General features: G+C 39.0%; 1 long non-coding RNA gene across 3 annotated transcripts in view; it reads right to left on the bottom strand.

Annotated features, from left to right (window-relative positions):
* The window catches only part of LOC141783918 (uncharacterized), a 408,748-nt gene extending 382,942 nt beyond the window's left edge, over positions 1 to 25,806 (bottom strand). For 2 of the 3 annotated variants that reach the window (XR_012597379.1, XR_012597378.1), the window contains exons 1-2: positions 25,549 to 25,806; positions 22,216 to 22,312 (exon numbers count right to left, since the gene is read on the bottom strand). This is a non-coding gene — a long non-coding RNA (uncharacterized LOC141783918). The remainder of the gene's footprint in view (positions 1 to 22,215; positions 22,313 to 25,548) is intronic. The other variant, XR_012597377.1, reaches the window with a different exon arrangement.
* Positions 25,807 to 26,051: the final 245 nt, after the last annotated feature.

Genomic DNA, 26,051 nt, shown 5'->3' on the forward strand with positions numbered 1-26,051 from the left:
ACTCATCTGCCGCTCTATAATATCTATTTTATATTACTGTGAAAACATCACATTCAAACAACTGAATTTATTCAAGTTTCTTGCCAAAAGCTTAATTTTACCAGATTACATTTGAACACATCATTATATAGTTAGAATTTAGTTTAGTTAAGTTAGTTTACTTTCCGAGAGCAATAAAAACAACAACGGGACATCTAAAATGTTGAATGTTGTCAAGGGATGAGTAAAATCACTGACTGTACCATAACCAATGCTATGGCTCTTTGAAAGGGATAAAAACAGCTGCTATCAACATTCAAACGCTATCCAGGAAGTTAGACGGGAAGGGAGAAGAAAGAGGTGAAATTGATAAAAGGCGAGGCCAGAGGAGTAAAAGAGCAGGAGGAGGAGAATGAGCAGCGATAGAGAGCAAGATAGATAGTAATCAAAGACCTGAAGGAGGACAAGAAAGAGAGTAATTTAAGAGCTGGTGATTGAATCTGTCAGTCATCCTCCTCACGCTTCTACTGCAGAGGTTCACTGTTGGGAGAAGAACGACTGACAGCAAATAACAAACTCATTTCATAGAATCCATACTTTGCATGAGCGTGAGAAGAGGAGGTACAGAGCAGTGGAGGAAATGCTCTTCATTACTCAGCTGTCCTCAGGATATATATTCTTCTGTTGTCACTGGAGCTTTAATCAGTTAAATACTCATAATTCACACAAGATTTTACTACTTTGATGTTTAATTGCCTCTTTCTGTGTCTTGAGAAATTCAGATTGTATATATGTGTGTGCGCGTGTGTGTGTGTGTGTGTGTGTGTGTGTGTGTGTGTGTGTGTGTGTGTGTGTGTGTGTGTGTGTGTGTGTGTGTGTGTGTGTGTGTGTGTCTGGGATGCATAAATGTGTGGGTTTGTTTACTGTTTTTTGCATGTATGCCAGTAAGAGATTGCACTTGTAAAATTATCAAGACAACTCATGGGATCAGTGAAGCCACATGCTGGCTCTTTTGTAAACTCTTATCTACACAATAGAATAAAAAGGAAAAATCCACCTCGATATAATCTGTCAACGGATCAAAAAAATGTTTTGGTCATCCATCTTTTTCAGTAAATGGCATATACTGCACATATGCAATAACTTCAGAATTTAACATTTACTATACAAAAGTGAAACAGTGGCTTAAACAACAAAGTGAAAACTGAACGACTTTTGAATGGATTCACTTGTCACATACATGTACATCAACAAAACATTCCAAATAATGATAAATAATAGATAATAATAAATAAACAAATAATAATGCAAATTTGTTTTAACGCCACTATTTCTTAAAGCATTAAAGCAACTTGCGATTTTTAGGTTGTAGTGGACTCAGTTTTACAGCTATAGTGAAGTGGCAGAGTGGCATCTTATGAAACTAGAAAACTTAAAGAATCCATTGGTTAAACCATGCCATACTAGCTTGTTGCAAATGAGGCTAAAAAATGCTAGAAAGTTATGCAAAATTTTGGCGAGGAAAAACTGGCACGGCCATTTCCAAAAGGGTCCCTTGACCTCTGACCTCACGATGCGTGAATGAAAATGGGTTCTATGGGTACCCACGAGTCTCCCCTTTACAGACATGCCCACTTTATGATAATCACATGCAGTTTGGGGCAAGTCATAGTCAAGTCAGCACACTGACACACTGACAGCTGTTGTTGCCTGTTAGGCTTGAATTTGCCATGTTATGATTTATGCTAAATGCAGTACCTGTGGGGATTTCTGGACAATATTTGTCATTGTTTTGTGTTGTGAATTGGTTTAAAATAATAAACATATGTATACAATTTGCATAAAGCAAGCCTATTTGCCAACTCCCATGTTGATAAGAATATTAAATACTGAAAAAATCTCCCTTTAAGATACATTTTGAACAGATGAAAAAATGTGCAAGTAATTTGTGATTAATTTGCAATCAATCGCAATTAACTATGGATAATTATTAAATTATTAAATCTTTTAATCGATTGACAGCCCTATGGATCAAATGTCATCTTGTTGGAGAAAGGTAGCTTGTGGCGATAATCCCACATATCATCACCGAGTCCCCCTAAAAGCTGAGAACATGGTGTTGTTGTCGTTATTTTTTAAGCCAATAATCTCTTGTAGTGAGCTATAGCATAAAAGGGGCAAGGCATTCTGCTTAGTTTACATATTATATATCAATAACAGTAGAACGAAGGCAACACCATCTAAATGCATTGACATAAAGGTGAGGCTTCTCCCACTCTAAAGGACTCAGAGAGTGCTACACATTTACCACATCTGCTGTAAATGAGATCTCAGTATAAAGTTGCTGACAGAAAAATTGCAGCATCCGTTGTATTGGAAAGATACAAATGTGGATTTGCTTACTAAACCATCTTCTAAAGCACACAGTGCCCAAGGGACTAAACTGGAGATGTTATTTTGGAACAGAGAAGATGAAATCAGTGACCCAGGTCTTCCTGCTTCTGCCGCCATTCTGCCAGAATGTTTACACTGACCCCAATACGGACAAACAACTCAAATTGAAGTGTTAGGGCGATGAATATGTTGTGAATATATTAAGAACTCCTGCCAAGGGCCTTTCTGAGATATTACAACAGCTTTTCCAAATCCATTCAATACACACAAAACAGAATTTTAGAACTGACACAGCAGAACAGTCATTGATTGGCTATAAAGAGATGGATGCAAATAAGGTAACCACTTTATGTAATGACAGACAATAATGAATGCCCTCCATTTCACTCTGGCTTTCTATTCTGCAGCACAAGAAATCATTTTCAATAACGTATTTAGGACTGAATGTTATAGAATCTAAAATAACTGCAACAATAAGTGCTATTTGAGCCATTTGCAACGTATTTACCCGAGTTAATGCATTTTTGAATGGCTGGAATTACACACATCAGCTGTTTAGATTATTGTGTCTCACACAGAGCACACATTTTACTTTTGACACATAAGTGCTGACAGCATTATTAACTGTGAGACAGCTCCACCAGTTTAAAGGCCAGGGATGGAAAGGAAATAGAATATTATAATTAAGTAAAAGTACTGTTACTTTAAAGACACTTAATCAAACAAAACTAAAATGACTTGCATAAAAATGTACTCAGGTAAAAGTAAAAATTAGGTCAGTCAAAATGTACTTTGAGTAACGTTACTGCGTTACATTTTTTAAATACATGACGAATACTTCTTTTGAATAAACGGTTGTCCCGTTAGCGACCAATCTAACATTCTTGCAACCCGACAGTAATCTAGCTAGTCCTGAGAGCTATTCTCACCTGTTTGATAGCTCTTTATTGACTAAAGTGATGTGCAGTCCTGAGAACAAAATGCTCAGAGAGCTATTGGGTTGTGTCAAGAAGGTAACCCGCAAAATGCGAGAAGGTGCAAAAACTCTCACAAGACTCGCTGACCAACATCCTATCCTAACCTTAACCATTGAAGGTCAATGCCTAACTTTAACCATTCAAGGTCAATGCCTAACCTTAACCATTCAGGGTCAATGCCTAACCTTAACCATTCAGGGTCAATGCCTAACCTTAACCATTCAGGGTCAATGCCTAACCTTAACCATTCAGGGTCAATGCCTAACCTTAACCATTCAAGGTCAATGCCTAACCTTAACCATTCAGGGTCAATGCCTAACCTTAACCATTCAGGGTCAGTGATTAACCTTAACTATTCAAGGTCAATGCCTAACCTTAACCATCTTGTGAGTTACCTTCTAGACATGACCGAGCTATTGGGACTTCCTAGTTGCAGTAGTTCACTTACTAGTGAATAGTCCCTACGTCACCAAGTTTCTAGCACAGCCTATTTTGCGTAGACAAGTGGATAAACTTTGCTGTGCCTGCATCCTGTGACTGGACCTCAATACCTATGCAAACACCAGAGAGTGACAATACAAAATAGATATGCACCTCCAGGCCAGGCCAGGGGGATTTACCCATGTTCTTGATTGAACTTCACAGCTGTAATTTGAACAAACTGAATACAAGTTACTAGCTTTTGGCTGATTAACACGTACAAAGAAATAGGTCTCTTTCATAGAAGACATTTTGACTCGTCATAGGCTACTGGAGCAGGAAAACCCCAGGTGTTAATATCATTAACAATGGTTCAGTTCTATTGAACTGTCACAGTGAACAACCATGCACAATAGCAGGGCCCTGGAACAGTCATTATCAATGTTATTAATTGCACCTGTGCTTTTCTGCAGTAACACGTCAAAATGTCAAATCAAGATATGGCAAAATGAAATGGTATATAATGGAAGTCATAAAGGTTTCATAATTCACGTCATTTGACAATAACCCTTTCTGCTTTATAACGAATCACCCTTTCATCAGTTTTACCTTCCCTTGCATGGAGGTTTCTGAGTAAAGAGATTATCGACACCCATAGGTGCAGGAGTCTTGGCTCTATAATTCTGTAATCACCAGCAGTATCATCAAGACCTAAATTTGCCTATTGCACTGAATGTAGGCTAGCCTTCAAACCCACCCACATCCCTGCTCATATTTTCAAATTGCAAGATAGCTTGTGGTTATTCAGTAAATTCAGAGTACTTAAAGAGTAAAGTCAAGCACATTGATATAATGTTATAAAAATGTACTCGTTTGCTTGCTACAAAGAAGCTGTGTAGGTGTAGCTTGTCATTATATTTTCTAGCTTTTTACACCATACAGTATTTATCCCAGGCAGAGCCCAGTTGCCACTTTTGCAAATGTAAACATAACACTTCCTTTGAGGGTTTTTCCCTTTGAAACATGAGAACTTAGAAAATCAAAAGTAAACGGATGCTTTAGAAGTGTCATGCTATGGTTAAAAATTGTCACAATGGACAAAAAGTGACGTTCATTATACACGCTCCAAACTTCATGGGTTTATTTTCAAAACATTCCAGTGCATTGAGGGAAAAAAAAGTTTGCGGAATTTTCAACCCAGCGGTTGCAGCAACATTCAGAGCAACACCAGCTGTCAGATGTCTGCAGTGCCGTTGACACTATCATGGTTGTATTGTAAATAGCTAAACAGCGGACATTTTGATGATATAAGCAGCCCGTTCAACTGCTATCAGGTCATTAAATGGGCGTTATCAGTGGTTATAAGCCTCAAAGATGTTTGTCAGTAGGGGTCTGCTACACCCACTAGTAGGTTTCATCATCTACTCTCATGGGCGATCACTGAAAAAAGGAATAAAAGAAGACAACAGTGGCCTCCTGCAACTGTAGAAATTATGACAAGAGCAGAAGCGGAAGTCACTGCAGTTTAAATGGCGTGAAACTCCATTTGGGGTGGAGGTCAGGGGCGATGGATGGGACACAACACACAGGGCTTTTTCCCAGGAGACTGGAGTTTGCATCCTGTGTGAAACCAATAAGGTTAAACCTAAAGAAGCTGTTTTGTTTGTGTTCAAAACGTAACGTTTCATTCAGTTTGACGTGTTATGCTGTGTTCAGACCAAAAGTGAAGCAAATTTTGCCTCGCTTGGAAGAAATAACCATTGTTGATGCTTTGTACATGTTGTGGAAGTCCCAGATATGTCAGAAAAGCAAACGCCATGTGTCTGGGTTCATAACTTCACCCTGCGGCGAGCTGTATTCACATACAGTGGCATTGCACTGACTGTATCTAGCAAGCCACAAGTCATCCTGCTCAAAAGGATGCCGAAATAACTACATAATAAGAAAACAACTTTTAAAATGCTAGTTTTCTTGCTTAAGTTGAAATATTTCAACTCCCGCGAATGACGCAAATTTTGTGTGTTCGCTTTGCGTCGCCCGGCGTGAATTCGCCTCTTTGCATCGACTTTGTATGTAATCGTGTCGCACGAAAAGTTCACTTTGCTCTCGGTGTGAAAGTGCCATTAGAACATGTTGCTTTTAAGTTTTGCTTTCACTTTTACAATGTAGTACGTGTAGCAGGCCCCTACTGACCCACATCTATGAGGATTATAACGACTGATAACGCCCATTTAATGACCTGATAACAGTCAAATCGGGTGCAGCAAGTGGGCAACATGTATTAGTTTCTGCTGTACACTGCTTTCGCTACTCACATAAATGTCTTGCCATCCTTGTGGGGACCAACCCTATTTCTACACATCTTAAACATCATAGCATAAACCACAATCCTGACCTCTGAAGTGTTTTTAACCCTAAAATAAACTTGTGACTTTTGGACTTTTCAGTCCCCAGAAGCAGTCTGATTTAAATAAGAGCACACACACACACAAGCGCGTCAGATACCATCTGCTCCTCTGCAACCTGACTGATGTGTGCTCAATTTAAAGCTGCTTTAAATCCAAAGATTCTATTAATTCTGAAGGCAAAGGGAAAAAGGGACATTCATAGATAAGACCACTCTCTCTTGGACTTAGTAATTAACAACTTGGAGGAAAAAACTTTGTGCGAGAGTGTGATTTTTAGATGATGTCCGATGTTTCTGTGTATTTGTATGTGTGAAACTGTGTCCTTCAGTGTGTGTATGTGCTGAAATGAGCACACACACAACCGCAGATTCTCCTTCTCCCTCTTGCACGTTTGCTTTGGCACAATTTGCAGTTAATTATGCAGTCCCATAGAGCAGGCTTATCATTTTAGTAGCACTCTCTAAATTAACCTTGGCATTAACTCAGATTACCTTCCAGGCAGCAAGGCTGCAGTACATGACACAGAAATATGCAAATATAATTGATTACTTCCAGTTACTTCTGATATAAAGAAATAACCTGAAGTATCATCATAGAACTTAATGTCCATTTTGCTACATTTACTGCACTGATCTCTCACCAATACAACACTAGTGTAACTGTTCAAATCATGATAACTATAAAGTGTTAGGTAATTCTTTCTTGGAAGATCTACTTGTGCATAAAAAGTGATGCATTTAAAATTTTCCAGAACCAGCAACAAAAAACTGTTGGTTTGGACTAAGTAGAGGATGAGGTGGGGATTTATAATGAGCCGTGATCACCATCATGGCATATTTTACCTGAAAATCACACCGATTAAGCTTAGAAACGTTGGCATTAAAGTGAACTGCATAATATCCCCAGCTGGTCCCAGCTGTTCATGGTGAACTGCATGCTTTTAAAGCCCAGACAACACCCACAGTCCATCCACACAGGTGCTTTCACTTATATTGCCTGATTCTCAATATTGTGTGCAAATGCACAGATTTACACTGTTATCATTGTTATAGTTCATTGAGTTGAATGACTTTGGTCACATGAATTAAACAAAAAGAAGCTTAGTGACACATTACAGAGTATCCAGTTTTAAATTGGATAATAATTAGGGCAATGAAAAAAAGGAAGTTACTGCTCCCAACCAAGAAATCCAGCACATAACTCCCAATATCCATCCATCCCAATCCAGTCCCAGAATAAAATACGTTGGCATTGTACGTTTCTGCAAACTACGGATAGACTGACTCTCTACGTTTCTGAACCAAAAATATGTTTCATATTAACATCTCTACATACGTGTATATCACTGTTACAGTAATTTAACCGCTTGCGCTTTTGCTGTTTCAGAACTGCATACTCAATTACATTTAGGTTGAGACAACAAAACAACTTGGTTAGGTTTAGTAAAGTATGTTTTGGGTTAAAGTAAGTATGTTACTCTTGGTTTCAGACGGGACAAGAACACCGGTCTCCTGGGTGAAAGTGCCATGTTTGACTAATGCATCGATCCACCCCGACCTCTTCCCTACCCGGACTTATGCAGCCTTTGATTAAACGCATTTGTGATACGTCAAATAGAAACGTAATCATCACTGCTGATGCTGCACCAAACTGCCCGTTTATCTCTCCATTTTACCCTCATGAACAAGATCCCAAGATACTTGAACTCCCTCACTTGGGACAGTGACTCACGCCCAACCCGTAGGGAGCAGAGAACCATGGCCTCCGACTTGGAGGTACTGACTCATCTGGACCGCTTCACACTTGTGGTCTGATGACGGTCTTATGAAGCCAACAGAACCACATCATCTGCAAAGAGCAGAAACGCAATTCTGAGTTCCCCAAACCGGATACTCTCCTCCACCCGGCCGCGCCTTGATATCCTGCACATGAAAATCACAAACAGAATCAGTGACAGGGACAACCCTAGCGTAGGCTAACACCCACTAACTCTTAGTTAAACAAAGTAAATATAGGTGTATGCATGTTGTTACCTTTGGACAGAGCCAGGCTAGGTGTTTCCCCCTATTTCCAGTCTTTATGCTAAGCTCAGCTAACCGGTTGCAGCTAGCTTCATATCTACCGTTCAGACAGTGGAGCATTTAAAGCTAAAGAGCCAGATATTCCCCTCAGGAGTTGGTAGAGACCAAAAGCAGAGCCAAGAGACAGTACATATTGGACTTACTGTAAAATAATGGTGACTTTGCTGTTGTAAACATTACTGTTGCTGCTCTAGAAACAACATTTAGCCTAGTTATGTTTAAAATATTAACTTCTAATCCGGTTCTGAATTAAAAAACAACCATGCTGACATACTGTAAGTCTAGCCAATATGCACACTTCAATATTTGTTTATTTATCGCAAGTCATATCATCATCGTCAGTATTGATTAATGATGTCCCCCACGGGGACAGTAAAAAAAAAAAGTATATCTTTAATATGGTACATCGCACATTTTTCTCATATCGTGCAGGCCCACTAACAAGCTCGCCATATCAACTTAAAAGGAGATAATATGTCAGTGTTTTTAGGTGCTTTACTAAAAGATGAAATATTACACAGGGCATCACAGACCTATGGTATGAAGCAGAGCTCATTATACTGTGCACCTCCACTCTCCCTCAGATCAAAGTCAGCTGATCAGCCCCATCTTGTGTGCCTTATCGTACTACGCTAGATTCGTATCATTTGTCACTGAAGCTTGACACAAGGTGAGATGAGAAGGGAGGGGGGGTTGTGGGAGATGAGAAGACAAGAGAGAGAGATAGTGATGAGCACAGAGATGATAGACCTCCTCTACCACATATTAACCTGCACCCTGGATGATTGGATTGTAATTGGATAGAGCCAGAAGCCATGCAGATACAAATGTACCTATGATGCACTGCAGATTCAGGTTTCATCAATCAAATGTGTTAATGGAAGTAAACCAAATGAAAAGACAGCAAGCTCAGATAAAGATCATATGAATGAATGTTTTCTGATGTGGGAAAATAAACCAAGTGTTTCCCATTTAAAGGTTGTTAATATCAATTTTGACATGTTTAATGGATTTATATATATTTTAAAGCTGCACAAAATGTTATTAAAGATACATTTTCGCCAGCTGGAAACCATGGCATCTTTCAAATACACTACCTGTTGATTTGTGCGCCCTACAGGTGGAGGACATATGTGTTATTTGTCACCTCATTTTGGGAAACGCATCATAACAATATGTATATATCACTCACATATTATAGCCCCGCCATTTGTAAATCAAGATAAATATATAAACACGTAGCAATTTGCATGAGAGCAGCATGTTTCTCCAGGACTTTGTGCTTTACACTGACTGAGGGAAAATGTGATATTATGCGCATTATCTGAGAGTAATCATAGATTGATTTATTACTGCTGAAACAAACAAATCACCATAGCTACCACTGAGAATCCTTTTACCACATTACTGTTTAGGTCGTTTTTATGAATTAAAGCAAATTTATTTTGGTAACGCTTTATAATAACCATCCTTTATAAATGGTAAATTGATAAGTAATTAAAGATAGTTAACAGTTATTTTACTGTTAACAAACAATAAATGCTAATAAATAATTTTTACTAATTATTATTATTTCTATAACGTATGCTATTTTAACAGTTTATTATATATATATATATATAGTAGGGCTTCGATTGAAATATTTAATCACAATTAATTGCATGATTGTCCATAGTTAAATGTGATTGATCGCAAATCAATCGCACATTTTTTATCTGTTCAAAATGTACCTTAAAGGGAGATTTGTCAAGAATTTAAAACTCTGATCAACATGGGAGTGGGCCAATATGTTTGCTTTATGCAAATGTATTTATAGATTTATCATTGGAAATCAATTATCAACTCAAAACAATTACAAATATTGCCCAGAAACCCTCCCAGGTACTGTATTTAGCATAAATAAAATATGCTCAAATCATAACATGGCAAACTGCAGCCCAACAGGCAACAACAGCTGTCAGTGTGTCAGTGTGCTGACTTGACTATGACTTGCCCCAAACTTCATGTCATTATCATAAAGTGGGCATGTCTGTAAATTGATGTCCATAGTTCAGCTTCAGACTGTTTATCTGCACACTTGTACCGGTACGAGGCAGTGGCGGGGGGAACCGCAGCAGCAGGCCGACCACCGTGTGGAGCCGGGAATGAAGACTGGAGTTGATAAGAAGAAGCAGACACTATTTGGCTAACTAACGTACAGTATAGTCATGCATCCTGACCCCATGATGACACATGTTGAGCGACAGCCACCTCATTTGCGTAATGAGGGTGAAATGCGTAAAGAAATGTAAAAAGGAAAGAATACAGAAAAATAGGGAAATAAATAGGGGATGAAATGCTAAGGGAAAGTCATACAGAAATAAATACATAAATGTATAAATACATAAATAAATAAATACACACATTTAAAAATAAATATAAAATAAATAAATACATTAATAAATAAATGAATAAACATAAATACATGAATAAATTAATGCAAAACATAAATGAATGAAAAATAAAAACATATATTTAAAATTAATAAAAAATAAATACATTAATAAAATAAATACAAAAATGTATTAATTAATCAAAATAAAACATAAATAAATGCATGAATAAGTAAATCAAAAAATAAATGCAAAAATACATTAATTAATTAATTCAAAAAAATAAAAACAGAAATAAAACAGAAAGTTAAATGGAAGAGTAAATAAATAAGGGAATTGATAAAAAGATAAATAAATAAAAAAGCAAATTAAAACAGAAATATCAATTAATGTCATTATTCATTCATTTATTTTTTTTATTTTGGCAGGTTCCGTTGTCCATAGACAACCTGTGACAGAATGCTTGGCTTTTAATTCATCCTGTCCTGTGGCCCGAGAAGATTCTGTACCACCAAATATATCCAACACCAAATTGATGATACTCTGAGGAAGAATCTGTGTCTCAGTTAAAGATGATGCGATGCTTTTTTCCCTGTCTTAGCTCCACTTTGTGATTTAGATAGATAAGACAGCTGTATTTGAAAATGTAAATCTAGCCTATGGTGTAGCTTTAATGTCAAGTGCAAATGAGATCTATAGCTCAGTCCTATTATATAGTAGCCTACTATAGAAGATGCATGTTAGTGACAGGTGGAGAGGATGATGTGATAGATTGATGGATGGGATTGAGAGTAAGTGGGATGAGGAAATGACAGAGCGGGTAGCTAATAGCGAGAGAAGATTTTAAATGGCAGTTGGCTGCAAAGTGCAGTCAAGTGGCAGAAGAAAAAGATGGAGAACGAGGAGGATAGAGTGAGAGAAAAAAGGGAAGACAACAAATATATTTATGGCAACACTGCAGATTATGACCTTATCAAAAGAAAGAAAAAAGTAAGTAAGAAAAGGTGAAAAAGATGAGATGATGGAGAGAGACGGAGAGGATGAAGAAGAGGGTCGGGCAGAGAAGGAGAGGACTGGATTATCAGGGAGTGAAGAAGAAATAGCCACATGATGTTTGAGAGGATTCGATGCAGGGCAGAGATGAGAATAGGATGAGGGAGGATGAAAAGGGGGCAGATTGGAGGATTAAAAAAAGATAACTGCAGTAAAGGAGGATGACAGGGGGAGAAGGGAAGGTGAGCGATTTGAAAGAGGAGAGAAGGACGGGGGAGAATCCGTTGGAGGGAGAGAAGGATGACAAGATGATGAAGTGGGAAGGAGGATGTGATGAAAGAAAGCAGAATGAGGAAATAAAGAGAGAAGGAAGATGGGGTGGATTGGACAGTAAAAAAGAAAAGGGAGAGTGAGAGAAAGGGGAGAAACACTGAGCTGATTTCCAGCTGATGGATTTCGTCCATAGCTCCAACACCTACACACTCATTTACACACACACTTGTTCCCTCCCATCACACGGGGTGGACAGAGAGAAATTAAGTGAAGCTGTTTCTACCCCGAGGAGCCCATTCTATCTTCTACGGAACATCAATTCACACACAACAGGCCACAGGGAAGACATGTCTGTAAGTGTGTGTGTGTGTCCATGTCCAAAGAACTGTATGCGGTGCTATCCGTCTCTGGAGAGAAAGACGATGATAATCCTCCAAATGTCTCCCCGTCTAATAAACCAACCAGTGACATCCAACATAATATTATGTGACAAAAAATAAAACATCAATTTGATACTTCAAAGTTTCTCTATAGAGAGGTGAAGTCTCTCCCCTTCCGGTGGACCCCATGAGACATTATTTCGGACAACATAGTCAACTGCGAGAGACAGGTAATTTTTTGATCCTGTTTGAATTGCGCCATGAATCACATATATGATATTTGTCAGTTTTAAAGATCATTTTGCAAGTGAAGACAGTCTCAGTTTGTCATAAAACTGTTTAAAATATTGTCCAGAAACCCTCACAGGTACTGCATTTAGCATAAAAAATATGCTCCAATCATAACATGTCAAACTGCAGCCCAACAGGCAACAACAGCTGTCAATGTATCAGTGTGCTGACTTGACTATGACTTGTTCAAAACTGCATGTGATTATCATAAAGTGGGCATGTCTGTAAAGGGGAGACTCGTGGGTACCCATAGAATCCATTTTCATTCACATATCTTGAGGTCAGAGGTCAAGGGACCCCTTTGAAAATGGCCATGACAGTTTTTCCTTGCCAAAATTCAGCATTAGTTTGGAGCGTTATTTAGCCTCATTCACGATAAGCTAGTATGACATGGCTGGTACTAATGGATCCTTAGGTTTTTTAGTTTCTACCTCTAAAACTGAACCTGCTACAGCCTCTGAAAAACAGTAAAGTCAGTCAGGATCACCTGCAATCCTTCAGAGGGTTAACATTTAAAACAAAGCCCAGTACAACCTCCGAAAGATCTATTGCGTTAAAGATATTAGTGGCATTAAAGCGAATTTGACTTTGACAGCCCTAATATTTATTAAACCTAACCAAGAAATTTTGTTGCCTAAACCGAATCGTAATTGAGAATGCAGTTTCAAAAAGGTAAAAGTGCTACGAGCAGTCAAAACACTACAACATTTATATACACGTATGTAGAAATGTTGATACAAAACATATTTTTGGTTCAGAAACGTAGAGAGTCAACCTATCTGGTTTGCAGAAACGTACAATGTCAACATATTTTATTCTGGTGACTGGATTGGCGGGTGAAAATGGATGGAAGGATAGATGGATGGATGGAGATTGGGAGTTATGTGCTAGATTTCTTGGCTGGGAACAGTAACTTCCTTTTTTTTTCATTGCCCCATTAGAGTGTCCAAATCAGAACTTGATACTCTGTAAAGTGTCATAAGCTTCTTTTTGTTTGATTTATAAGAGAGTTATTTAGTCTTGGTTGGTACCAATGGATTCCTTAGATTTTCGAGTTTCATATGATGCCAGTATCTTCTCTCTAGCTTTAAAACTGAGCCTGCTACAATATAAAAATCAACAAAAAGTTGTGTTAATGCATTAAAGAAATTAGAGCCATTTAAACAAATTTGCAAACTCTGACAGCCATAATCTTTGCATAGCAAATAGATTTTTTGATAATGCTCTGAATCCCAACGTTTAACTTTATAATGTAGTTAACTTTAATTTTCAGTTAGTAAAATGGCTGAAGTCAGAGTTGATCTTTTAAGAAGTTTGTGATACGGCATGATGAGCCTGGCAGTGGTTTTCTTTTTTCCACTCAAAATTAGCATTTTATGGAATAGAAGACTTGAATAGAAGTGTTTCAGTAAATGTACCTTGAGCAATAAAAGCGCAGCCATATGTCCACTGAGCGTCTTTATTCGATGGCAGCTGAGAACAGATGTTGGGTGAATACTGGCCAGCTGTTGAAACTGCTAAGAACCTGTGGAAAGCCATGTGCACTGAGCTAAAACTTTACATTTAGAAATAAAGAAAGTGAAAGAGATGCTCGTTGAACTGCCTTCTTTCAGAAATTGACGCGCACAAAAAAAGAAAGCAGCTGTGTAAAGATGGTTAATGGACTGGTATCCATCTTCATGAAAGAGCTGTGATCACCAGCCACATGACTGATGACTCTGCTTCAACCACCTTATGTGCTGAGGGCCACAGATCAGAGTGTGGGGGTGTGCGATTCCAATCCTAGGCCAAAGGGGCCAGCAGACATGCTAAATGCTTTCCTGTCTCCATTGTGTCACACTGGTGCCAAAGGGCCAAAAGCCTTTCACCCACACACATACGGTAAGCACCTCACCTGTCAGGAGCAGCCATTTATTTCAATTACATGACCAGTTTTCCAATTCTCTCTCACGCACACACAATAAGGTTGCCATAGGGAGCTGATGTATTGCCCCTTTCTCCTCCCTGTAGTGCAATGTTATACTCATGGTTCAGCACTGTGACCCTTAAAGGAAAAATTGACCATTATTGATAAGGGCATACTTGCCAACCCTCCCGATTTTCCCAGTGGTACTCCTGTTTTTCATTTCCTTATCCCCGTTTCCTCCCAGGGTCACAATTCTCCTGTATTTCTCCCGATTTCTGATGAATATTCAGTCGTTTTTTTTTCCTTTTTCATTATTTTAACATGTGTCTGGCACTGTACAGCATGTAAAAGCCCTACGGTTTTCTCCCGGACAAACCTGTTCTCACTCCCAACTCGTCAAATACCGCCGCTTGGTCAGTGTCCCTCGGCATCAGAGCCCGACACATGGGGTACCCCTCTTGCGTTACATTTGGATGGACGTGTAAATATGCGCTCGTAACATGCATAGTGTCCTTTCAAAATAAACTTCCATTTTCACAGGAAGTTAGGTTTAGGCAACACAACCACTTAGGTAGGGTTAGGAGACGGTCGTGGTTGACATTAACTTCAATGACTTGGGACTCACGTGACTAACGATACCGAGAGAGTCACGTGACTAAAGACTGATGTGACAAAATAAGTCAACGTTACTTGACCCATCCACCGCCTCTCCTGCCCACCCTGAATAGACTCACGCTATTAATACTACACCACTTGCGCCAACCGACGAATGACACCGCGGGCGAGTTTACATTGGAGTTAGTTGAAAGCCTGGTTTGTCACTAAAGCGTGCCCCCCTGTGTGTCGGTTTCCAATGCCAAGACGCACTTACCTATATTAGGTAATTGACAAATTGGTAGTGAGAACAGGTTGCCTGGACAACAATACAGCTACACCAGATGTCGTTTCCTGGGGGAAGAGAGCTGTGCTCGTAATTGGGTTCAGCGTACATTGCCTGTGCGTGCTTCATCCAAAGTTGGGCTTTGCTCAGTGCAGCAAAAATCCTTTGTGGCGTTAGCCATTGGAAAGAATGGGTTTCAGAGCGCAGTGGTGCCGTTGTCGCGTTGTGTCTGAAAGGACCTTCAGTGAGTGAGAGAAGGAGAGAGAAAAGGAGAGTACTAGGAGAAAGAAATAGGCCTACTTATGCAGGGGCAGAAAATTAATGAATGAGTGAATGAAAACTGATGATACCAGAGATTCACTCAAGTTCACACCAGAGGAGCCAGTTACTCTGTATACATTCATGAGAAGTAGAAGTAAAATTAAAAGTATTTCGCATAAAAGTGCTGTTGCAGTGTTCTTTATAATTGCAATAATTTCCGTTCTTTAAAAGTCACCAGAATGCAGGAAACAACGTCTCTGAAAGTCAAATTTTCCTTTGGTCTGAAATCCTCCCTGTTTTTTAGGTCTAAAGGTTGGCAAGTAAGAAAAGCTTTTTTTAACAGTTGACATTGGACATGGCTATTTTAACATGGCTAGCAAATTAAATTAGGTATTTACATAATCAAGACAAAATAATGTCAGTCACTCAAGTTGTTTTTGAACAACTGGTCCAACAAAACTCTAAACATGAAATATAATAGTTCTGCACAACTTGCAGGCTCTTCAAGTGCTTTTGTCCATAAGTAAGTAAGTAAAGATTTAGTCTTACGACTTTCACAGAACAAGGTCACGTGCTTCACACTATAAATGCCAATATCAACTATAGAAAATTACAATGTACTGCCCAGAGATCATGATAATAGTTTTATGTCTCACGGGTTTTTATCTGCAGATCTCCTCCAGAAGATGACTCTGCTTTGAATAATAGTGTATGTCTTTATATGTTTTTTCCACAAAAGGTTCAATTAGTTAAAATTTCTTAAAAATCACATCTACTCCTCTCTTATTGAAAAATCCAGAATCAATTAATGTGCACAGCATTGCACTTTTTAAAAGTTTAACTGCTGGAAACAGGTTGTTTCCTACTTCATTGAACAGTCTATTCTCAGTGTAGGTGACCTGGAGGCTTCACATCATGTAAATTGACCAGTTTATTGCCAAGTAGGTTTTCACATACAAGGAATTTGCTTTGGTGGTTGAAGAACAAAAATAAAAGCAAGTACTGCAAAAGTCAAGAAAAAAATATAGAATATATATATAAAAAACACTAAAAATATGCACAACATATCTGTTTTAATGAAAGAGCTGAACAGTTTAAAAGTAGTAGTGTTGTGCAGAATTGTGCATAATATTGTCCAGGGGATGGGCAAAAGTTCACAGTATGAAAGTATACCATATACAGAGATAATAGTCCGAAAGATGAACCATGATCGGCTCAAATCTAGTTGTGATGTCATAAAGTCCTGCTCGTATGTATATGTGTTAAATCTGATTTCCTCAGAACTTTCTCCCTTCAGCAGATGAATGTGAAAACAAACTCTGCACATACACCAGTCTGTTCACACCTCCTAATTAACCTAATTAACTCCCCATTTTATTTAAAAACTGAGACAGTGAACTGTTAGATGAAGCGCTGCAGGTGACATGTATGACAGGCTCTGATCATTGTTGCTCACTGTACAAACAGGAAAGTATTCCCAAATGTAGGAAAATCTGGCAGGCTCCATTGAAATTTGGCTGCTGAAACCACCAACAGGGATGGAACGGATGCACAAATACTGTCTCGCCAACGCTGTGATTTGTCATTTAGTTTCTGTTAATAAAGTCTTCTAATAAGTGGCGCCACATCAACTTCCTTAGGCTTGAACCAAAGCAGAATTCTTCATTAGGCAGCAAATATCCATTTTAGGAAGCACCTACACTGTGCATCACTTTTCTAGCAGTCCACTCGGCGTGTTGGACAAACGGCAGCCTGAAAATAAAACACTCACTGTGTCACCGAGTACTGTTGGAAGAAATGACATCAATCAGCTTACATCTCTCACCTCCTTTACTGCCATTAGGCAGTTTGTAAAAAATTTACACTGAATGGCATAGCACCTCTGACAACTGGGGGTGATTTTTTCCTACACACTCACTTTGGTGACCACAAAGATGAAGCACTCAGGGGGAAAAAAAGAGTGGCAGTTTTATAAAGAGGATCAGAAGTAGGGCTGTCGCAATAACCGCAAAACTGCACTATTGACAAGCCAACCGCTGGGGATGGCAAGCAACCACCACAACCACTATGTTCAGTTTTTCTCTTTTTTGAATTCTTTGCAATGGGAGCACCATGTATTTACGCTAGTACACTACGCTACCAATGGCAGAAGGGTGACGAGGCGCTGAGCGTCTATTCTGTGCTGCGTTTGGTGTTTTTTATGGTTGAAGAATGTTCAACTTTAGAGTAAAACACAGAGCTCATCATTGTCACTTTTTACCCAGCCGCCCAATAACAATGGAGGGTGGGCAGGACCAGGAATTGTGATTGGCCCCGGTGCAAATATCTTTCTTCGGCCCTCGCTCCAAAGACAAACACACGTTCATGAGCACACATGCTTGCACGTATACACACAACCACTTCAGACAACTTCAAAGAAGACAACTGCTATGCCACCATGGAGAGGCTCACCATGCAACTCCCATACTGCAAAGCAGCCTTAGATCAGTACCGCAGAGAGCAGCCGGAGTGCCAAATTTATCAAAGCTAACTTAACACCCTGCCCTGGACTCAGCAGCCAAATGTTATCATAGACACAGATTTAAGTAGCTGCATATTTTCCAACATATGAGACACAGTAATTTAGATTTAAATCCCTGATCACACTCCGTAATAACAAAAAGAAAACCAATACTCACCCATTAGGAGTTTATCCTACTGGTCTTTTGTGCTCCGCAAAGTCATTAACAACACATATTACACTGTTAAGCAATCATTATCACCACCGCGTAAATTATTTCCTTCTTAATCAGAATCTCCAAAGCATCAATAAAAAGTAACTGTGAAATTATTACATTAGGTATTTATTTTGGTGGGCTTTTTATTTGGCAAATTAGAGGGCAATTTAGTTGTTTCTAGTGTGTGTGTATGTGTACAGAATAAGAACAAGAAGCAAGGGAATGGAAGATGGAGAGAGGGGGTTGGAGAAAAAGAAGAGTTGCAGAGATGCTCCCTGCAGAGCTAACCTACTGATGTCTGTCCCCTCAGGGATGGTGGCCTCATACACAGACAGACAGAAGGGCAGACATGTAACATTTTGCTAACACGATAGTGGGAGCAAAGCAATTGTTAAAAACACCAGCAACAGATTATTATTTCTGATGTGATGCAATAAATGTTTCATTTTACACAAAATTAACCGAGGGCATCATCACTTTGCAGATTGCATGTCCTCTGGAAAACCATTGTTACTTATTTATGAAAATACATGCTGTTGCACATTCACACAAACATGCTGAGTTCAAAGGAGTTATTAAAACTGAGAAGCACGGAGGGTTCAAATTAACCTCATGATATCAGGGTCGAAACCGCAGATTAATTCCTACTCTGCAATGCATTCTTAATTATTTCTTATATGCTGGCACAAAGCTAAATGATATGTTTGACTTAGGATTTACATTTTAACATAAAACTGATCAAATACAAAGATGCTTTGCTTTTGACATGCCATTGATGATCATGATGCAGAAGCAGAGCCAATATAGTCTACACAATAATCTTATTATTGCAGAAGTAATAGCAAAAATAAGCGTGAATTTGCAATAACTGCAACCACATATGTGCATGCATACAATAGACCATATATAGGAAGTAGATGTAGTCATCGTGACGTCACCCATTGGTTTGTGGACTACGGTTTTGAAGCCTATTTCGGCATTCCAGTTTTTGGCTGTCCCCATCTTGTTATTTTTGGAACCAGAAGTCAAACAAGAAGGTGGAGTTAAGTACAACCTAACGCTGAATGAGACATTTTTAGGCAACCAAAATTGTTACAATTACCTTTCATGAACTGAAAACACACTGTGAAAGGGTTAAAGTTCTAAGATGAAAACATGGACAGCTCCCAAAGTAGACCACGTCGTTATAGCAACCTGTCAATCACAAGGTAGCCACACCTTAAAGCAGGCCCTGCCTTATGGTCTATTTGACTCTAAACGGGACCATAATTTACTAAATGAACATCATACTATATTGAAGAAGACTTGAAAGTAGTGATTGAGACCATAAACTTATGTTTACAATGTTTACGGAGGTAGAAAATCAAGTAGTCATTGTTTTTTTTCTCATTTTCTCATATACTTCTATACAATCAAACTTATTTTTGCAACCAGAGGAGTCAATATGCAATACAATATGCTGAAAGGTTATTATGGAAGTTTTGCCGAATGATATCAACAAGATTCTGCCTACTGCTGCTTTAAGTTTGCTTGGTCTGGACCAAAAAGATAAATTATCCATTCTTGCCTTTAAATCCTAGTTTCTTCCAATTCTGGGGAAAATTCCCAAACTCCTAGAATCAGCCTTCTTAGTCATGTAGTAACTCATAAGGAACGATGGAATATCAAAATCACAAATTCACCTCCATGCCTGGGTTTGTGTGTGAAGAGAGGTACATATTTGATCAACAATGACAATAGCTTGTTTGACATTACACTCTGCCCAAAACTAAAACTTTCAGAACACAATATGTGTTGTAACAAATAAAAAAAATAAAAAAAATAACATTACTTGCTTGGACTTTTAATGTGAAAATCCTTTCAAATGAGTCTGTTTCTCCTGTAATAGCCCTTGCATTGTTCCATTCCCTCTAACAAGCTAATCAGACTAATGACCTGTCAATCACACATCAAAGACGACGCCCAGGGTACAGCACTTTTCATATTTGGAGCTTGTGATGAAACTATCTGCAACTAAAACCTGATGTTAGAACCAGGAAATAAAGATAATATGGGGAGCAATCAACAGTTATTAATAGCATTTCTGGGAGCTGGTGGCAAGACAAAAAACATAGAGATACCTAATTTAGTTTACAAAAATACAAGTTTGAGTTTCCTTTTGCTAATGTGGCGCACACTACAAGAGAATCAAGCCAATTTTGGGCCCGATTCCCCCCACCCGACAATTGTCAGCTCTAAACATTATGTGTGTGTGTGTATTATTATATACCCCGATCGGCTCGGAAGTCCATCCTGGCCACAGCGATTTCAAATCGAAAATATGAAACATGTTCCATATTTACGATCGGATATCCTGTTGTGTGTGGGGAACCCCGAGGACAGCCAATGACGCAGTCACGTGGGAAAGAACAATAGCCAATTGAAAACCAAGCTGACTGAAGCGGAAGGACAACAACCGCCGTCACGGCGGTCGTGGCTAATGCATGAGCTAATGCAAAACGTGAAGCATAAAGTAGTAAGATGGAACTCAGAAATGGTGGCAGCAACACAAGTGTTTATTTAACGTGTGGCTATGACATCATCCATCATGAATTTTTAGTACAAAGTAATGCAAAACTAACATCCCCAATTCCGCCAAGTTTGTTTACACTAAAGTCACGATTGATTGCCAGAGATGTTGCGAGATTTCTGGGTTCTCTTGTTGTTCATGAATGGAATCTGTTAGTGTGTGGTGTGCTGTTTTGGCCAAATCGTTGCTCACCACACACTATAAGAACAAAACTGTTAAATTTAACCTATTATGTCGTTATGTGTGGGATCTCTCACATTTTTAATATCTGTTAAGATTTGAAAAGTATTTTAGTGTGGGCCAGCTGTAAGATTACGCAACAGATTTACAATTTTAGGGATCTTCCAGCCAAACATTAGGCTAAGCCAAAAGATGCACATGCACTGTAAACCTCAACTTTACTGAGAATATTTTTAACTGCGCATGGTTTCTCACCTCCTGCTGCTAACACACACAAAAAGCAATTTTCCAAACTTGTATTCACAGCCAATAATGCAGTAGGCCTACCTGTCAAAAACACACACAAACCAGGCCCAAACTTCAAACCGCACACAATGCAAATACAACCCGTCAAAGAAACACACACAGTCCCCACACACACACACACACACACACACACAAACACCTGCCAAAGAGTCGCACCTCGACACCTACGAACTTGCGTGCCCAGCTGCACAAATAGTCCCGAAATTGCATTCGTTCACAGCCAATAATATGAGCTGTCAAAAAAAAACAGGCAGACATGCATGTGTGCAGCCACACACACACACGCACACACACACACACACACACTCTCAAACCAAAATTCATGGACCATTTCACAGTATCTGGCTTTCATCAAGGAGGAGTGCCTGTGTGTGCTAGAATGGTATATCTGAGGAAATTAGTTGTCCAGCCATGACAATCTGGCCATCTGTCTCCCACAGCAGAAACAGAAATAAATAAATCAAATAATAGGAGAGAGAGAGAATAGACGGAGAAACAAGAGAAGGGCTGCAGCGATTAGGAAGAAAAAAAATGTGAGACATTAGGCGGAGAAATTAGAAAATTAAATAGTAAGCCAACCGTATAAGTACTCAGGAAAACAAAAGGGAATGCAGGGCAAGAGACTACAGAGACTAACAACACAGTACATCATTTTAGACACGGTCCATGATTGTGTACAACACTGTTCATGCCAGGGGCCATCAGAGTTCAAAGGATTAAAAAAAAAGAAACATTGGCAGTTTCTGCCTGAGGCGAATACAGCACATTGGTGGATTTACACGTATTGCTCTAACAGTGATAAGAGCAGTAAAAGAAAAACTAATTTACCTGCATCCATGAAGCTGCTCACAGGTTGACAGATGACTGAAGGTCTGGCAGTAGGGTCATAAATCTCCAAGCTTAAAGTTCCATTGGAGAGGTGGCTCTGTGAAAACGGATACATATTTATTCACCAAGCTAGCAAACACGAGATATGACCATTATTGTGTGGTTTCACATGTATTCGGTAATTTTACAATACCTATACGGTCTCATGTCCTCGGTTTGTCTCCAGCTTTGACAAAAACTGTTGTTAGCCAATGCTTAACAGTAGCTTAACACAGGGGTTCTCAACCTTTTTGGGGCCAAGGATCAAAATTTTCCAAGGGTCCCCTCATAATCGTAACACCGATTAAGCGCTTACTACCATTTGTACTCTATTAGTTGGAAAACCCCTGTGGTAATGGTTAGCTTGGAAATACAACATCAGTTTTCAAGATAATAAGCTAATGTTCTCTTAATACAAAGCTACTATCAATCACTTTTGAAGCAAAGACATAAGTTAACTATTAAAAACAGCAATTTCTATACAATTCTAACGGCTTTTGTAGAGTACATTTTTTGAGTTGTCAAAGACAAAAAACATTTTCACAGCAGACATGACAAAAAAAACACAGTGTGATTATTTACAGTGATGATGGCTGTATTTTGTGTTCACTTAAAGGACCCTGGTTTTGTGTTAGTTGCATACTGGGACACTGATGGTACATGTCCACAGCCTCCGTCCGCACGCTTCCCATTCATCATCTATGTTAGCAGTCGTGCAATGCATTCTGGTAGTGTGGCGGTGCGATTCTAGAGACGGGGGGGCGTCACGTTGGCCACTCCTCCTTTGCTTAAAGTTGAGATGTAGGCTACTTTATGCAAATCAGGGGCATTCGGCGCGACTCGCCACCTCTGGAAACTCCCGAGAAGTTGTTGATATAGAACAGGGGTCGGCAACCTTTATTATCAAAAGAGACATTTTAGTCAAAATAAAAATAAAAAAAATCTGTCTGGAGCCGCAAAACATTTAAGCATTGTGATGAAGTTAACACAGTTTATAATCTAAGTATGTAGTATGTAAGTCTAATGCAGTGAGGGCCAAAGTGCAAATGTACTACGGAGTATAAGGGTCACATTGAGGGAAAAACAATCTGAGATTTCCAGAGTAAAGTCATAATATTACGAGTAAAAAGTTGTAATATTACGAGAATAAAGTCATAACTTTACGAGAAAAAAAAGAAGATAACTCGTAAAATTACTACTTTATAATATTGACTTTATTCTCATAATACAACTTTTTTCTCTTAAACTTATGACTTTATTCTCATAATATTACAACTTTTTTTCTCATAAACTTGTGACTTTATTCTCGTAATATTATGACTTTATTCTCATAATATTACAACTTTTTTTGTCATGAAGTTTTGACTTTTTTCCGTTATATTACGACTTTATTCTCGAAATCTCATATTTATATATTTTTCCTCAATGTGGCCCTAATACGCCATCGTTCTGTCGTACCATAGACCTACAACAATGATAAATAAAAATGAAAATGTAAACAAGAAACAGTTATTCATTTTCATTTTTAAAAATCCACAGGGAGCCACTGGAGAGGGCTTAAAGAGCCGCAGGTTTCAAACCCCTAATATAGAATAAAGACAGATTTAGCCACTGCATGGCTTATTTCTTGCATAAAATGTTTCAGAAACACAATTTTTTTTTGTAAAATAAGAGAAGAAACAAGCCGCCATGTTGGTTCCAGTTTAAAACCTTGGAGCAGCTGCAAACTAAAGCGTTCGTCCATTTAGATGCCTCGTGCCTTGTTTCTAGTGGCAGCCCATCAAGCGTCCAATGCTGGGACTCGATAAAAAATGCCCCTCTGAACATGTACCATTAAAGAAAGCCATAATAGTCAGTTATAACACCTCTCTTTTTCCTTCTATGACCAATCACAATGTCCAGTGAAATAAATATAGTACAGGCCTTCGTAACCCCTGGAGCCCTTACATTTGTGGTGCTAGCAAATAAAGTACATAAATATGTTTTGGGGGCTGCTACTGTGTTTTACAGGACTTGTATCAGCCTACATGGTAGTGATGGAGAAAGTCCCATTGCTATGACAACATAGCCAGTAGCTGCACACATAAAGTCCTTTCACCTGTGTCAGCATTGTTTAGCATTGAGCTCCCCTGAGCTGTACTGATCCTTCACCAAAATGGAGTCTTTAGTTCCCTTGAGGTCTAGTTTAAAAACCCAACTTCACACCTGAAGCCACAGAGATGTACTGTACAAACCAAACGGCCTCAGCACACAGTGTGCTTTCTTTGATACGGAGGAGAAGATCCACCCAAAGAGAAAATTCCCATCCTTATTTTCATAATTTCTTTTAAAAAAAAGGTGCATGATTACTTTCTTTGCATTTCAAATATACATTTACTCCTATACTCCTGTGTGATAATCTGTTAAACTGCATGGCCTTTAACTCTAGCATACAGCCATGAAACATTTATCCAGCTCTCTCTATAGAAAAAGAGAGTTCTAATCTCGGTGGGACTGGTTAAATCAAGGTTAAAGCAAGTAAACCAACATCAGTGCAGTTGTGCTTTAGGGTGGATTTTCCTTTTCACAGCCTCAGAGGTCCCAAGAGCTCATCTGGAACCCAGTTTATCACCCCTGTAGCAGTCACAGAGGTGCGACTGGCTCCCCCGAGAACCAAAATGGAGCCAACAAACCATTTCTGTGGAAAACACTATTCAGTGGCTCAGAAACTACAGCTTTTGTTCCCTTTACTTCAAATTGGATACGTCTTGAAAAGGGATTCCTCTGCAGCATTTCTGATAAACCATGAGTTATTATTCATTGCATATTAAACTGCAGGAGGAAAGCACTGCAGGCCTTTTAGCTGCGCAAATGTGTTAATGTCTCACTAAATCCATGTTCTTGCATACATACCAATAAACCTGGGAATATTGAAAGGGCAAATACTTTTATAATGAACCTACAGAAATAAGCTTTAGTTTCAAAATTACCTCCAGAACAGCAGAGTCAAAAAGTTTTTTGATGAACAGTTTGTACTCTTCAATGCAGTAGACTGAAGTAGTCTCATCAAGAAATACAGCTACTCTTCGACCAAACTCATGACCTATTCCAAACTCTGACACATCAAACCACACTCAATAAACTTACAGTAAAATTAAACTGGTAACTTGTGTCATATTAAAACTTCTCATGTTTGTTTTGTGCAACTTTTAAAGCCCATTAAAACCATTAAAATGCATTTAATGCAAGTTTATTCAGCCAATTCGGAAAAGGCTGACTTGAAAAATAACAAAGAGGATCCAAATGCAGACTCACATACAGTAGGCAGTGCAGGTTGAATTACAGCAACGTTCCTTTAAGGGTAATATGAACAGGCAACTTGAAGGCAGTCCAAACAGGCAAACAAATCCCACAGGGAAGGAAGCAAAGTAAGTTCCAAACACAGGTAGGCCACAGGCAGGTTCAAATATCAGGGACAGGATACAAGCAGAAATGTCTGGAACCACATGGAAAGGACGCAACTGGCAAACAGAGTGGAAGGTGATTATTTAGGTGTTTATATACAGGGGCTAAATGAGGAAATGAGGCCTAGGTGTGCAGGGAGGAGCAGAGTCAGGTGACTGGCAGGGGCGGGAAACTCAAGAGAGGCGACTGGTGGACAGATGAGGAATAGCAGGGTCTTCTTCTTCTTCTTCTGTTTGGGTTTTACCAGCATTTGGCAACCAACATATTTGGTGCATTGCCGCCAACTTCTGCTTCAGAGTGTGGATTCAGAGATTAAATCCTACCCAATAATCCTGTTTCTCTGATCAAATCCA

Source organism: Sebastes fasciatus, chromosome 15 (assembly GCF_043250625.1).
Source record: "Sebastes fasciatus isolate fSebFas1 chromosome 15, fSebFas1.pri, whole genome shotgun sequence".
Taxonomy (NCBI): domain Eukaryota; kingdom Metazoa; phylum Chordata; class Actinopteri; order Perciformes; family Sebastidae; genus Sebastes; species Sebastes fasciatus.